A 16,602-nucleotide genomic window follows, 5' to 3' on the forward strand; every position below is an offset into this window, starting at 1 on the left:
CTGTAGTGGATATTTGGGAGTGCGAGTATAAACAAATGCGACAATCTAACGACGACCTGAAACATTACACGCAGGGTTTAGACGTGCGAACGGCAATGTGTGAGGCTGAGATACTTTCAATGATAGAAAGCGATAAAATTTTTGGGGTCGTTGAATGCGACATACATGTTCCGGACGACAAAAAACAAAAATTTTCAGAGATGTCACCCATTTTTAAGAACGTCGAAATTCCTTTTGAGGCTATTGGCGAGCACATGCAAAACTTTGTTAAAGAAAACAAATTAAGTACAAAGCCGCGACGTGGTTTAATTGGCAGTATGTTTGGCAATAAAATTTTTCTTACCACCCCTCTTTTACGTTGGTATTTCAAACATGGTTTAAAAGTAACCAAAGTTTACCAAGTTATTGAGTATACGCCAAAAAGTTGTTTCGCCAGTTTTGCGGATGATGTGAGTAATGCACGCAGGGAAGGAGATCGTGACCCTTCCACTGCCATTATAGCCGAAACGATGAAACTGTTCGGAAATTCCGGTTATGGTCGCACGCTTACTAACAAGGAGAGACATTTAGATATCACGTATTGTGATGAATCAAACATTGGTTTAATGGTTAACGATCCCCATTTTCGAAAATTGGATATTCTAGATGACGGTTTTTACGAAGTAAGCAAAACTAAAAAGTCGATTAGCATGAATTTGCCAATTCAAATAGGTTTTTTTGTTTACCAGTACGCAAAACTTCGTATGCTTGAATTTTATTATGATTTCATGGATAAATTCATTGCCGGATCGCTCAGATTTCGAGTACTGCGAAATGGATACGGACTCAGCATACGTCGCTCTTTCCGGTGAGAGCATTGACGCCGTGGTAAAACCAGAACTCCGAGCTGAATACCAACAGGAAAAATTCGCGTGGTTTCCGCGAGATTATTCCGACGAAGTCAGGGCTTTCGACAAACGCACCCCGGGTTTATTTAAGACCGAGTTCGAAGGGGATGGTATCATTGGGCTCTGTAGTAAAATGTATTTTTGTTTCAATTCATCAAAGTCTAAGTATAGCTGTAAGGGGGTAAATAGGAATACAAATGCGATCGAAAAGGACACCTATTTGCGTGTGCTTCGCAGCAAAGTAACAGGCTCCGCGATCAACAGAGGTTTTCGTGTCAGGGCAAACTCGGTTTTCACTTATACATGGTAAACGGAAAGTCTTAGAGACGGCGTAAGCACCACGTATTTAGATATTTAAGTTTCATAGCAGCACCATAAATGTGCTGCAATGTATATAATTATATTATGAAACCAGGCAATTGATGTATTCAAATTATTTATTCAAATATATTAACTATTACATGATTTATGAGTACTTTATTTGCTACAGCTTTCTGTCCAAAGTCGCCTTTATATGAGTTTGCGTCAAATATGATGTTTCGACTCTTGTCTATTTCGATAAGGCTTTCAAACTCGGCGTAAACTCCGAGCGGTCCAGCTTAAAACATTAGGATTATTCGAAAGATGACAATGTATTTAGTCATTAGGTTAATTAACGACCGATTAACCACGTGCGATTTTTGATTCCCGCGCCTATACAACCTAGTCGCTTTGAGAAAGGGTGGGGTATAAAGCGGAGTGAATTGCAATACGTTTCAAACAGTCAGTCAGGAATCAGAATGAAGTTACAAAACATTGTCGGAATTGTGGACATGGATGGATTCTACCTGGAGTCTCAGAAGAAATTTTTATGTAAAGAGCTTGGTGTGATTGAGGTGGGAAAAGTGACAGCCAAGTCCTTCTTTTTTGACATTGGCGTTCATGGACCTCGCTAACAGCAAAAGAGAGGCGAACGTGCAATTACGTGCAAAAGCAAATTCACAAGTTGCCATTCGGAGTGCCGAGGGGCACCAAAGCCTTTCCGATTTCGGACTTGAAGGCAATTGTAGAGGATTTCTACCGTAAAACACGCGTAGATTCATCCTCTACAATTGCCTACAAAGGCGGACATTACGAGAAAGACTTGCTTGCGAGTCTCCGTATTTCGGCCGTAAATTTGGAAGGCTTTGGCTGCCCTAAAGCCGAACGTCTTTTTGACGATCTTGGTTGGTTGGAGACCTGTGGGCATCATTTAGTGGCCGATGCGTACAATCACTGCGCTAAGGTTGAAGTGGAGGCGTTTGCAGTCTGGTTAGAAAAACAGCTTTAAAGAATAAACAAAAAAACGGTTCTTTTAAGAACCACCAAATTTACAAAAGAAATAAACGAATCGATCGATATTTGTCAACACGAATCAAAATCAACAGTTATTCGAACAGCTTGACAGAATGTTTCACGGTCACAATGATGCTTTACTTTATAAACTAAAGCCAAATAGGCCATAATTCTACCAAAATGCAATGGTCGCAACTCTTCATATACCAAACACAAATTTTCAAACACATTATTTCTAACAATACGACAAATCATATATTCATATGTCTGTTCATGGTTTTTCAAAAGCCCTTTGAAATAAAATTTTAAAGTTGTCAAGCTTAATTCTATATTATTTTCATCTAAAACATCTAAAATTAACTGGTCTGCTTGTTTCGCCATCATGAAACAAAATGGCGTATGGTCTGTTACGAGCGCGGTCCTATAAACTTTGATAATACTCGCTTTTGGTTCTGTTTCTACTCGCAACAAACACAGTGTGAATCAATTAGATTTATATAGTTATTTATTCCTTAACTTTCCAATAACGGTAATTAACGTCTTTATAAGATTATGACTTTAAGAAGATAGTATATTTTTAAACTTTTGACTTATCTCTGTCTGAGCACAACTCCACAAAGCCTTGTCTTCAACTTTAACTCCAATTCTCTTTGTTTAGTGCTTCTGCTTTTACAATATAATACTTAGGCACTGAGGCCTTACGAAGAATGCTGTACGCATTTCTCTGCCCGTGGTTGGTTGTGCTCAGACTTTATACGCTTGGCTACCCTAAAACTATAAGTCATTTCCCGTACGCAATTCAGTGCGTTGTAGCACATGCATGCTATCGTGGTTTGTGGTATAAGGTGTGGATAGCTATTTGCTTACTCATGCATGTAACTATTTGCTTACTCATGCATGTAAGTCTGACTGAAGAGAATGCTATATGGTTATATGATTATATTATTATATAAATTGTTATAAGATGATATAGTGATTATACGTAATAGGTCAAAAACCTCTCGTTGTTTTGTCATAGGAAAATGAATTAATTATATGAATTATTAAGATGATCTATGAATAATTAAGATGATCACCTATGAATAATTAGCATGATCATTTTGGAATAATTTGCCTCATTAAAAAATTATACATCTCATTATTATGCGCATAAAAGGGGTGTATTAAGCCCATGATATTACTACTCGTGTCACTCCTTCGCACTAATAAAAATGTACGCATGGAAAATTATATCGTTGAATTAAAAATGCCAAAAAATTTGAACGAACACTCACCTGATGTTCTTCTTTTTTTCAAGGAGATTTTCGTCTTTTGAAATTCTCCAAAAGTCAGTAAACAGCTGTCACTCGATACGAAAACTTTATCAAACTTGTAAATTCAAAATGGCTGCGAAGCATGTTTTAGCGAAGGCCTGGTTGCCACGTTTTGAGCGATTTTGTGCAAAAATACGCGATTTTCTAAAAAATCTTTTCTTAAAAATGAGAAAAGTGGTGAAATCTAAGAAATGGGGGAGTAAAGTTAATAAAATGAATGGAAGAAATGGAGGCAATTTAGGAGTTAGTTCTGTAATAGAACCAAGTTACGCCACTGGTTATACCGTTCAGGTTTTGGAAGACGTATGCAGTGATATTGACTCCTAACGAGAATATTTAATACTTCCTTGAAGCACGGGAAGATTCTTAATGCTTGGAATATGGTTGGCATTTTGTTGCAAAATTCAATTATTCATCATTACGTATTTTGCATGCAATTCCAACGTTGAATAATTATATTCAAGCAATTATTTCATTCAACTTCAACAAATGTTGTATATATTTATTCAACTTTAAACGTTACAATGGTGTATATCTATTCAACTTCTACAATTGTGTATATCTACTCAATTTGATGGCTGGAATAGGTGAGGGAGAGAGAGCATTGCACCGTTCAAAGAGCATTTCACCGGCATCGCAAAAGCGTAGGTACGATTCCTGCCGGAGGAACTATAGTTGCATAATTGACTCATTTTCCTTCAACTGTTCCGTGTTCAAAGTTTGTATATAATTTCACTTCTAGGTTCACGCCTGTATTCAAAAAGCTCACTCACACTCACACTCACTGAGTGTGACATATAAATTTTTTTAATGCTGATCAATGAGAAAGTTTTCTCTGAATAGATGGAAAGATATAAGGTAAATCACTAAAAATCAAGCCCCTATTCGGCTGGAAATACCGCCATTCAAACGTTATGAGAAGATTAAGATCTCACACTCAATGAGTTTGAGTTTGAGTGAGGTTTTAGAATACAGGGGTCAGTCTAGGATCTGTAAAGAAGTTTTTATGCATTTCATTTAGGACAAATTATCTCAATTGTTTTGGGGTAAAATGACCATGGCGGTTGCGATACGACATATTTCATTTCACTTACCACCCCCCTCCCCCCCCAAGAACATAATTTCAGCCATATTTTGCAAAATTTAATCGCCGTTTTTCACCGTCTCTCGCAACACCTTCTAAATATTGTACTTTAATTTGACACGATTCTAGTTGACTAAAGAATTATTCAACCAATTTTTCATGGGTTTTGTAGTAGTGTCATATAATATTTTTTCATTTTTGTGTCCCTTGACATTTCATCAATTATGTCGCCATTGCAATGTTTCGCCGCTTTTCTGCACGATAAATGCTACCTCTTGATCCCCAGCTGTATTTTTTTCACAGCATCAATAGATATTTGATAGTACAATAGCAGCTATCCAAAATTTAAAAGTATTTGTCTAATTTGGAAGTAAAAAACCTCCCTTCGTTTATCAAGAATGGAATTCAAGTGCGAAAAATTAAAAATAATTTGAAAGTCCTCGTGGACAGCATAACGGGGGGAGAAAAATTTCACTCCCGATGAACGAGGGGAGGCTTTTTACTTCCAAGTGGGACAAATACATTTATATTTTGGATAGCTGCTATTGTACTATCAATTATTTATCGATGCTGTGAAAAAAATACAGCTGAGGATCAAAAAGTGGCATTTACCGTGCAGAAAAGCGGCGAAACATTGCAATGGTGACGTAATTGATGAAATGTCAAGGGACACAAAAATGAAAAAAATTTACATGGCACTACTTCAAAACCCATCGAAAATTGGTTGAATAATTCTTAAAGAAGTCAACTAGAATCGTGCCAAAGTACAATAAAAACGGCGATTAAATTTGCAAAATATGGCTGAAATCGTGTTCAGGCGGGGGGTAAGTGAAATGAAATATGTCATATCGCAACAGAACATTGTTATTTCTTAGGAGATTTATACTAAATATACGAAAATAAGCATGTTGTTCATCATATAGTTTACCACCCCAAAAGCAACCATTCTGAACCATATAAACCATTCAGAAAGACTGTAGGTTTGATAATTAAGGATTTAGAGCTATGTTGACTATGCCGTTTTTGGGTGTGGTCACTTTCAGGACTTTCGTCCCGGATGCAGATTTTGGCACATATGCCATGTTGACCGCCATGGTCATTTTATCTTAAAACAGTTGAGATAATCTGTCCTAAATGAAATGCATACAAACTCCTTTACAGATCCTAGACTAACTCGAAATTAAGACCCTTAAAACCTCTAGAATTTACGTGCATCGAGTAAAGTGCGAAAAATCACCCTTAACTATTACTTAGTCTATTAGTTTACCGTTTTGAGTTGTTTATCTATCGTCCGCCAGTCCGCGTCCTGAAAAGCTACTCGATTAGAAGTGCTTTGTGCTTAATAACAATATTAATATTAAGTGTTGCCTTTTTTGTACACCCTACTGTATATAACGCATCGGTTGGTTGTGCGACAGGTTTGTGAAGTAGTCCCAACAGCAACAGAAGAAGTTTAATCACATGAAAAGCGCTGATTACTGCGTTTAAACTGTATCAAAGGTGGTCTAAGTTGATGTAAATTACCAATACAATAATATTTGCATATATACACATGCCTAACTAAAGTAGTGACTAACAATAGTACATGTCCTTTTCCTTATATGATAATGACTTACAATTAACATGTCGGACATTAAATTACAGACCATACAACAATATTGGTACCTGAACACCATGTAAAATCCATGATCATGTAAAGACTGAAACCAAGTATATGCATATATGGTAATTTTAGCGCTTTTGGAATACAGCTGCAATAAAAGCACCTATTGCCACAAGAACTCCACCAATTGCGTTAACAGTTCCTGTGATTGCTTCCCACCATCCCTTAGTATCAGGCTCTATTGTTGATCCTATTCTCGTGTTTGACTCTTTTCTTCGTTGCTCTTCGAGGTCTTCCTCTTTCTTCTTTCTTTCCTCCAATTGATATCTCTCTTTTCGATCACCAACAGGTTGTGGATCTTTATCATCAAAAAGATTACGCAGTGCTTGTTCGGAAACTTCTCCTTTCTTCTTATCAATGATAGCGACCACAGAAGAAATATTCTCCAGATTCATTTCACTTGTCAACATTACTGGTTCTTTGGAGAGGGACAACTTCCACTCCAGGAATTTCTCTTTAGAGAGTAGTGTGCTTTTACTATGCAGGTCACTCCGGCCTCCATACCACCGTGTTTCGGTTTTATCCAAGACAATATTCTTTGCCCTCTCGGTCGATGTTTGGTTCTTGGAGCCCACTTTAGCTTCGATAACTCCACTTAGATCCGCATCAACTGCTCCATCTACCGAGTTATCATTTTTTTTCGATGCTTCCAAACCTTCAGTCAAGGTTTTGACCTCAACTGCTCCGCCAACATAAGCTGAAGTGACTACGAAATGACCGAACCGATTGAAAAAATTCATAAACGCTTCCTTGCATTTTTCGTCGTCAGTATATTGGTCAGGTAATTCCATAACAGCGGAGACAAAATTATTGGTGAATGAGATTTCCTGCGACTCAAAATTTCCAATAATAATCTGAACAATTCGATGTTCTGTCAACGATATATTTGTGGTCTTCGTAGACTTGTTACTGCCATTTTCCTTCTGATTTGCACTCGCTCGGAAGTTAAGTGTCTCATTAATTTTTATGATTCGAGCACAACTAGGGATATTAAAACCATACTTCGTTTCATTCACAGCTGAAAACTCGAAAATATCAGACGACACGGTGTTGTATAAGATATTATAGCCTCGACCAACCAGTTGAGCTAAAAAAAAGGATGTGTACATGAGCAAGCTTATCCGACTTTAAACGAAGCGTAAAAAAAGTTGGTAATGTGTAGTTATACTGGCAATATAATTTGTTTGCTTGTCGACCTTGTTTCACATTGATCATGCACACTTGAGCGAATTGCCGTGGTAGGGCTGTTGACGTCACGCCGAATATTTTGAGGTCTATGGAGGGTCAATTGGGTCAATGATATTTATGTACAGCCTGTTCGCAGGTAGTTAAGCGTTAAGCGCTACAAATTATTTCATCCTGCTATAAATAATACCCCCAATACATTAGAGTAAAGGGAAGTTTAAACAAACAGCAGGTTTAAAAACAGCAGTTACAAAACATAGTCCGCATAGATGTGGCTCAGATTACTTACAGTACTGTCCAGAAATAACCTAACACTGCAGTGGCCGTTCGCTTCCGAAGAAAATGTTATGAACTGCAGCTGAGAAGGACAACTTAATAACCAAATCGATAAACTGATCTTAAGAAATGTTTGTCAGACCGAGTGTTGAGTGAGGTGTGTCAAAACTAATTCAAATGATGTGAAACTCATTCAAACATTTAGCATGGACTTAATATTGATTAGGGCGGGGGCGAGAGAGGAAATCGACACACACATGTTGATGTTTCGTGTAAAAAACCACAAATCATTTAGAGTGTATATAGTTTTGGCCAGGATTGTAGCTTTTAAAAAAATAAAAAAATAATTTCAATTCACAAAATTAATTTCCAAAAAACGTAGCTAGTTAGCATGCACTCGTGTAAACGGAAAGATTCCAAGCATATTTATTCCACGCATATTTTAGTCCCCCGCTAACTCGAACTCGCTTAACTCGAACTCCTCGCTAACTCGAACTAAATCCAATTCCCCTTGAATTTGACAGTGTTTTTTATAGTAATTTACTCCGCTTAACTCGAACTCGCTTAACTCGAACTCCTCGCTAATTCGAACAAATTTTGTTTTCCCTTGGTCAAATATATCCGGTTAACTCGAATTTTGGTTTCGAATCATGGATCAGCAAACTTTAAGATGTGAGAAGATAGCATTTTGACAACTGGAAACTATCCAAATAACAACTAAACTATCCAAGTTAATCGATGTATAAATGTATTGGTGTATAATTGATTTTGAATTTCAAAAGATTTTCTGTAGTGCCACGCGGTCGTTATTGATCTAGCTTTTTAGTTCCTTTTGTATTCTTTCGATCTTTTTAATTTTAAAACGTCGTTCACTCTCGGTGACCATTCATACTGATAGGCAGTTATCTCTTGAAGAATGATTCGATTGGATTTTATATCTTTCTGTATTACTTATAATAAACGTACTCTAACACCAACTCCGGTTAACTCGAACCCCCGGTAACTCGAACAATTTTTCTTTCCCCTTGGGAGTTCGAGTTAGCGAGGGACTACTGTATATATATAAATCACGATCATATTTCTGCGCGTACTTTAGTTTTAATAAAGCTAAAATCCAGAGTTCAACTTATTGTATCGTCGTTTTACGAAAATACCCGAGACGTCCATGCGGCGCGTGTTTTGCAAATCGAAGAATCGGTGAGTCTTTTCGCTCTTGTTTGTAGTCTACCCTGGCCTTTTTTTCCAATATCAACCATTTAATTCTTCTATAATTTAGAAAGCCGTCTAACTGTCCGTAAAAAGTACAGATATGTTGCGGCAGGTTTTAGTTTTGTATCGGACAATCGCCCTAACAATCTTCAGCTATTTGAAGGTGAGCAAATCTTCAAGTTGTGTTTTCTGGTCTAAAGATCTTCATAACGTTGATCAGATCGCAAATATTTAAGCAGGAACCTATTATTGCACTAGCACACCTTAAAACTTTAGTCAAGACCCAAGTTAATATTATATCAGTCGATTCTACCCCAAATCTGTGTAAACGTCATCAGTCCATACCAGGGTATTTCGGTCAAGTGTTGGCAGAGCAAATATCCCGTGTATCGGGAACGAGGTTGTTAGTTTGCTTTATAAAATCTTATTTATATTTCACGATATCTCAAAATCGTCTCACGCTTCGCTGAATCTCGGGTAACAATTAACCGGGCAATGATGTAACTAGCATTTTTGCATCCTTTGCATGTTCTATACTGACCGGAGTGACAGTCTAAACATTGTACAAGAAATTAATAAACGGTAGATTCAAACTGTTTCAGGTAATGAAACATGAAAATTTACAAAATGTGTAATTTATCAATACCTGGAATATATGAACTCCTTTCATTTTTAATTTCAAATTTCTGTTTCAGCATTTCGATGCAATGGTCGGAAATCTCTCCGTCATAAAAACAATTTATTGCTGCCAATGTTACAGACTGTAATATACCTTCCTTTAAGAAACCCATATATAGAGTTCATCCAGTTCCCAAGTTTTAAAACTTTCTCTTTTTCTGTTTTATCGAGTTTATTTTCTTTAACATATTTCATCACACAAGTGGCGATTGGATTCAAACCTTAAAATAAATTTTTACAAGGTTTATAAACGTTCTTAATTTCGAGTGGAATCATACGCAACTCAATTCAAGCCAAGAAACAGTTGAGAAAAATTAGTCAACTATCGTTCTTCGGCAGGTATCGAACCTACGCTTTTGCGATGCCGGTGCAATGCTCTTGCCACTGAGCTACAGAGGTAGCTGACAAGAGCGAGCGTGGTTAGTATGTATTTTAAGGTGGTAATGCCGAGAATAGGTGAGGGACCGTAAATCAAGTTCGATTTTGTGGCGCTTCACTCCAAGTTGGTAATTTCTAAAAACCTAATTTCAAAAGGTTTTTATAAAGCAGATGAGTTGAGTATGACTCCACTCGTAATTGAGACCCTTTAAAAAACCTTTAGAAATTACCAACACCGAGTGAAGTGCTACAAAATCGTAATCAATTTTTAAAATTAGAACAATTTATTTTGCAAATTTACGATTGGGAGAGTTATGCACGATTTACGACTCGGCCAGCTTGACGACGCGTTGGAAAAATAAAGTAAAACCACAAGCAAAAAAAAGTACTCTGCATAACTTGTGGTCCCACGACAGCGTTGACATTCTTACGACACCTTCAAATGAGGTATTTTCACGGCTGAAAGCAGCAGCAACGCGTAATAGCGAGTTGAACTGCATTATCAGCTAAACAACGGGGAGTTCTTTGCAGAAATGAGGCGTTTGTATGATTATTCCAATGTCCTGGCAGAATAATAATTTTCCGTAGCTTATATCAAACAAAATATTTGACTAGCGACGTCGAAATGACCGCACCGTAGATCGTAAACTCTATATAGGGCACTGACATAATCTTAAGTCGCAACAACGAGAAGTTGATCCGGGTTAAATTAAAAGCATTAGTATTTTTTTTTGAAAGGATTACTAATTTCATCATGGTACATTGTTGACTGCATGAAAATTGACCAAGCGTGATATTTAACATTACAGACTAAACTGGACAATCATTATTTTTTATATACATCCTATATGATCGTCAGTTTTGAGCTAATCAATATAGGCATTCACCTATTCATTTTTTTGCAATGTTTGGAAGTTGAACCTTTTAAGGATGTTCAGAATGATATCTCATTCGTCTGACTGTCCACAATATGTTCATATGGAATATGTTTTAAAGGTTATTGACGTTTTTTTTTCGACAGCAAAACAAGGTTTGATTTCTAAAATTTTGCCCCATTTTCACGTTTCTAGTTCATGGTTCAAACCGCTGCAAACGTGTTTTAACGTAACCAATTTACCTCAGGACTCAGCGTGTTATCATTTTAATTTAGTCTCGTATGACGTAGTCACGTATGGTCATATGTTTAAATATCCAAATCTCGTGAAAATATATACTTATTACGCGTTGACTTAATTTTCCTACCTCCTTTTGCCGCCTCGCTAAAAGCATCTGAGAATTCTTTCTCCTCATCAGACAATTCTTCACTTCCAGCATCTTTCGCCTTAATTTTATGGCCGTCTGTTGGCCTGTGCTTTTTAGCTCTTGTGAAACAAGAATTAAACACTAAGAGGCCAAAATTATCCTCATTTCGACGAAGAAGCTTCGCACAGGCGTCGTATAAATTCTTAGGCTGTCTCTCGCCATTTGGAAGAGTTGTAAAATCACCTGCTTTCTCAAGTTCATAATCATCGAAGTCATTTTCTATCAATACGACAGGTGCTGAGATGCCAAGCACTTCAAACACGATATTTGAAATGGCATCTTTCTTTTCTTTCATCTTGTTTATCCATTTATCCAATTTGCGGTACCCAACAGAGCAGCAATGTGTAACAACCACAACAAGATTTGGATGACTTGCGTCAACCACTTCGAGCAATTTGATCCCTCTAAGACATTTGGAAAGATTGCTATTTTCACCCTTCATCCGGGTATCATTGACGCTCACCACCAAAAATACAAGATTCGGATAAGTAAGCTGTTCTGGTAAATCTGGATGTGTTTCAAAAAATCTTTTAATGGAAACAAAATTACAAGCATCTTGCTTCACACCAGCAGTATCGTTTAAACCTGGTGTATCTATAATACCCATTTTTAAATCGCAAACTTCGTAATTTGAGTCATCAGTGGTAAGAATATATTCGTTGGTTGATTTAGTTTCGGACTCAGAACTACTGGTGAGCGCAACAGGGATTCCTTCTCCTGTATCAAGCAAATGGTTTATTGTAGACGACTTTCCAACCCCAGTACTTCCTACCAACAAAATCATCGCAGAATTAAATGGACGTTTTATCTTTCCGCTTGAAAGTAAGCAGTGATAAAGCTTTGCTCTGGGTGGTGGGTCGGAGTCCCGATCAAGGTTTTCAAATAATCTCAGTTCCTCTTTAAAATCTTCAGCTGAAGCTGGCAAAGCTAGTTTCAATTCATCAGGATTCGTTCCCATCGCCATTCAAATGTATTAAAAAACCTATGTAACAAAAATATATTTTATTACCATATTTCTTGGAAACGTTCAGGATAATGAAATGATAGATGATAATAGATTATAGAGTACTGGTTGACAACCACAAGTGCCAAATTTCTCAAATATGTTGAGATCGAGGTTGGTTAATCTAATGGAACAAATTGACGTTGTGCTATTCCATTCGACAGTATATTTAGCCGAATCGTCCTATTGTTTTTAACATTGCATATTAAAGCAAAGTTCCTTAAATCTGACAATCCTTAGTCAACTTGTGTAATATCAATGGTTGTGAACCACACATGCAAATCTGCTGCACGCGTGACCTCAGAAAATCCGAACAACATTAATATTCTATTTCCGCTGAAATTTGCATTCAAAGTTATCCTCGTGAGTTTATAGTTAACTGTACAATTATATAAAGTACTGAAACGCTAAAGTATAACTATTAGTAGATCGCTTATAATATGTTGCCATTGCTACTCCAAATAGTTGAAAACAATATGAAAACGATGACGTAACGTATAAAATCGTTACTATATTAACGAGGCTTGTCTCAATTTGTGACACGCATGGGTGGAGAGCACGGCGCTAGTTTCCACAGCACGGTCAATCCTGCAAATAGTTTTTTTCCATTGCACGGTTGCTTTCACTAATTTAATCACTCACAATATTAATCGTACTGTGCTCGCACGCCATTGTTCACGAATTCGAATAAAAAATGGCGGATAGGATTATCGTTAATAAACACACATGAGACAATATTCATCAAGTTGATCTATTTTGGTGTTATATAAAACAAATAACGAGTATTTATGCATGACTGCAATGGTAAGAATATTTCAATTCGGTGAAAGATGGAATGTTCCATTCAACTCGGCTTCGCCTAGCCTTCATGTCATGAAAATATTCTTATCATTGCATTGCAGCACAGTTAATAGAATAATATAGTTACGTGGTTTGGAGACCACATAAAACTGCAATACAATATTCACTTTCAATCATTAACTATGTTGAGGTAGATGCAAAAATTGTACCTTTCTCATCAGATGTCTATTGTATTTTGCACAGATATACCAATAGCAATCTTTTAATTAACATATTTCACAAGTCAAGGTCGATGAGCTAAGCAAGACAAATGCCACTGATCAATTTGGCTTATACAATAGACACGTGACGTGCAAGAACTATTCTTTTCATAAACGTGGACAATAACCTGATAGTTAACGAGTTGTATTGTACTTTTATTTAGTCTCCAAACCATGTGTATTCTATTAACTGTGATTGCAGTCACATTCGTTATTATCCACGCGATCCAATGAAAGATATGCTTTATGTCTTAAATTAGCTTCGACTTCTATTTTAAATTTACCGTGTTTGAAAGCAATTTGTCTGAAAATGAATGTGAAAACGCTCGAAAACGTTACCGTGTGATAGATTAAATGACTGCGATAGAAAATAACAACGTGCAGTGTATCAAAATAAGCATATCTCTGTGTGTTTTAATCTTGATTAAAAGAAAACAAAATTTAGTCGGAAAATGCACACATTCTCGTGATGTAAGTAAATGATATTTAATGTTATTGAGACGCAATCAGTCGAAACAAACTTTTCACGTTTGTCTGCTTTTTCAAATGGCATGCATTTTTCACAGAAATCCAGAACTACGCTATTTGTTTTAAGGAGCAATATCTCCATAAATGTTCTGTAAAATTCACCTTTAGTAAGTTAGTTTCCTTGTAGTTATTTTCTAAAGCCATTTTAAGTCAAACCGGAGTAATTATAGGGGTACCCAGTAGATTTAATTAACATTTACTGGAAAATAGTTTTTGACGTTTCCTTCGAGCTTTTGTACTGTTTTGATCTTAAATATGTACTCCAATATCATGATTACTTATGATTATACTTTGTACAAAATGATAGAAATCATCAGTTATTTCACAATAATTATAGACCTCGTCTGGCTATATATTTATGTCTTCAGAGAATTCTGTTTCTTAAGTATTCTTAAATTTCACCTTTTTATCATTGATGGCCCAGAACGATGCGACAATGTCTACGGTTGAATATACATGCACTGATGCACCATGTAATACGCCTACGTTGAACAATTGCGAGAATAGAAAGTTTACGATCCACAACGCTCTCAGCTCGACGTCGCTAGTCACACTATTTTCTTGAGATATGCTACAGCTGGAAGCATGCAGTGGCATAGACCGTAGCGTTGGGTTTAGTTTCGGTTTCGTTTTGGAAATTTTCAGTTATTGTAAACAAGGCTGTTTTTTCAATATATATTGATGTATGAATATACACCCTCCCAATTAAGGGGTCTAGCGATGGGTTAGGTTAAAATGCGGATACGAAGGATCGAAATACGCGAAATGAATACCGCAGAAGCCTCATCCAGAAAGTGGAAAGCGTCGTGCAACGAATGAGATGGAAAGCGCACTTTTTCTTGAACGGGACAAAAGCAAAAGATAACTACTTTTACGGACTTCCATCAAATAACAGTGCACCTGTTATCCCGCAAATGAAATTATTTGAAGACGATCTGACTAATTTGGTAGAGAAAATATCGTTCCGAAACACGAATGAACCTTTTCTTAACAAGATCAAGAAAGACCTAAACAACATCCGTTCGTCTAACAATGTCTTTGTCTTTGCTGAGAAAACGAAAAACCTTTATGAAATCCCGCCTGACAAGTACAACAAACTTCTTACCGAAAATATCACAAAGTCATACAAAGTAGGAAACGAAACTATCACCGATGATATTAATCAGGAACTTAAAAACATCACCCTCGACCTTAAAATTGGTAACCGCGTAAATGTTATGGCTGAAAAAGATGCTTTCATCACATTAAAAGACCACAAGGACAACTTCGATTCAAAACCTAAATGTCGACTAATCAACCCCGCTAAAAGTGAACTTGGAAAGGTGAGCAAAGTTATACTGGACTGCATCAACAATGAAATAAGATCGATCATCGCTGTAAACCAGTGGAAAAATTCACAAGCAGTCATTAATTGGTTCAATAACATCGAACATAAATCTAGGTATAGTTTTGTCTCCTTTGATGTTGTTGACTTTTACCCATCAATCAGTGAAGATCTTCTCGACCAAGCTATTTCATGGGCCAAAACTATGGTCAATATTTCTGACGAAAATATCAACATCATTAAGCATGCTCGCAAATCCGTCCTATTCAATGAAAGCAAACCATGGATAAAAAGAAATAGCAACTCAACATTTGACGTTGCCATGGGCAGTTATGACGGAGCAGAAATTTGCGAATTAGTTGGTCTTTTTGCACTAAATTCCCTCAGTTCGAAATTCGGAAAGAATGATATCGGATTATACAGAGATCACGCGCTAGCTTTAATTAAAAGCAACAATGGACGTCTAGCAGATAAGCAAGAAAGGATCTCTGCGCGGCCTTCCAAGAATTCGGACTTAAAATCACTGCCGAAGTCAACCACCAAGCCGTTAATTTTCTCGACGTTACTCTGAACCTCAAAACTGAGTGTTTCAAGCCCTTCCGAAAGCCAAACAACGACCCGCTGTATATCCATAAAAAGTCGAATCATCCCCCGTGTATTACCAAACAACTACCTTCATCCATCAGTCGAAGGATTTCATCACTGTCATCCAACCAACAAGCATTTAACTCGGTTGCCGCTATCTACAACAAAGCTCTGAAGGAAAGCAACTATAATGTCGACGTTCGTTACCACAAAGAATCAACACAACCATATGCACCATTATCAACACCAAAAAGATGCAAGCGAGGTAGAAACATCATCTGGTTCAATCCTCCATTCAGCAAAAACGTACGTACGAATGTTGGGAAAGATTTCCTTAAGCTCATCGATAAACATTTTCCTCCAACATCAATCCTTCACAAAATTTTCAACCGCAACTCCGTTAAAGTTAGCTACTGCTGTCTAAACAACGTGAAAAGCATGATTTTGAAACATAACAAACACGTTTTGCGAAAAAATCGGACTGAAGAAAAGAATAACCGGAACCAAAAGAAATGTAACTGCAGAAATCCTGATCAATGCCCATTAGAAAACAAGTGTCTTATGAATAATATTGTGTATAAAGCTGATGTGATTACGGCGGAGAGCCAACAAACTAAAAGTTATATCGGAATGACCTCGACAACTTTCAAAGAACGCTTCCGAAACCACAGGAAGTCATTTAACGACATCAGATACGAGAACAGCACTGAATTGTCAAAATACGTTTGGAAGCTGAAACAAAGTGGCAAAGACTACGACATCAAATGGTCCATCCTATCTCAAGCGCACGCCATAAAAGCAGGTGGAAAGTA

General features: G+C 37.0%; 1 pseudogene; it reads left to right on the forward strand.

Moving 5' to 3' along the window:
• The first annotated feature begins 35 nt into the window (after positions 1-35).
• Positions 36-1,197, forward strand: LOC114532814 (annotated as a pseudogene).
• Positions 1,198-16,602: the final 15,405 nt, after the last annotated feature.

This window comes from Dendronephthya gigantea, unplaced genomic scaffold (assembly GCF_004324835.1).
Source record: "Dendronephthya gigantea isolate DGI-Jeju-01 unplaced genomic scaffold, DenGig_1.0 000081F, whole genome shotgun sequence".
In the NCBI taxonomy this organism is placed as follows: Eukaryota; Metazoa; Cnidaria; class Anthozoa; order Malacalcyonacea; family Nephtheidae; genus Dendronephthya; species Dendronephthya gigantea.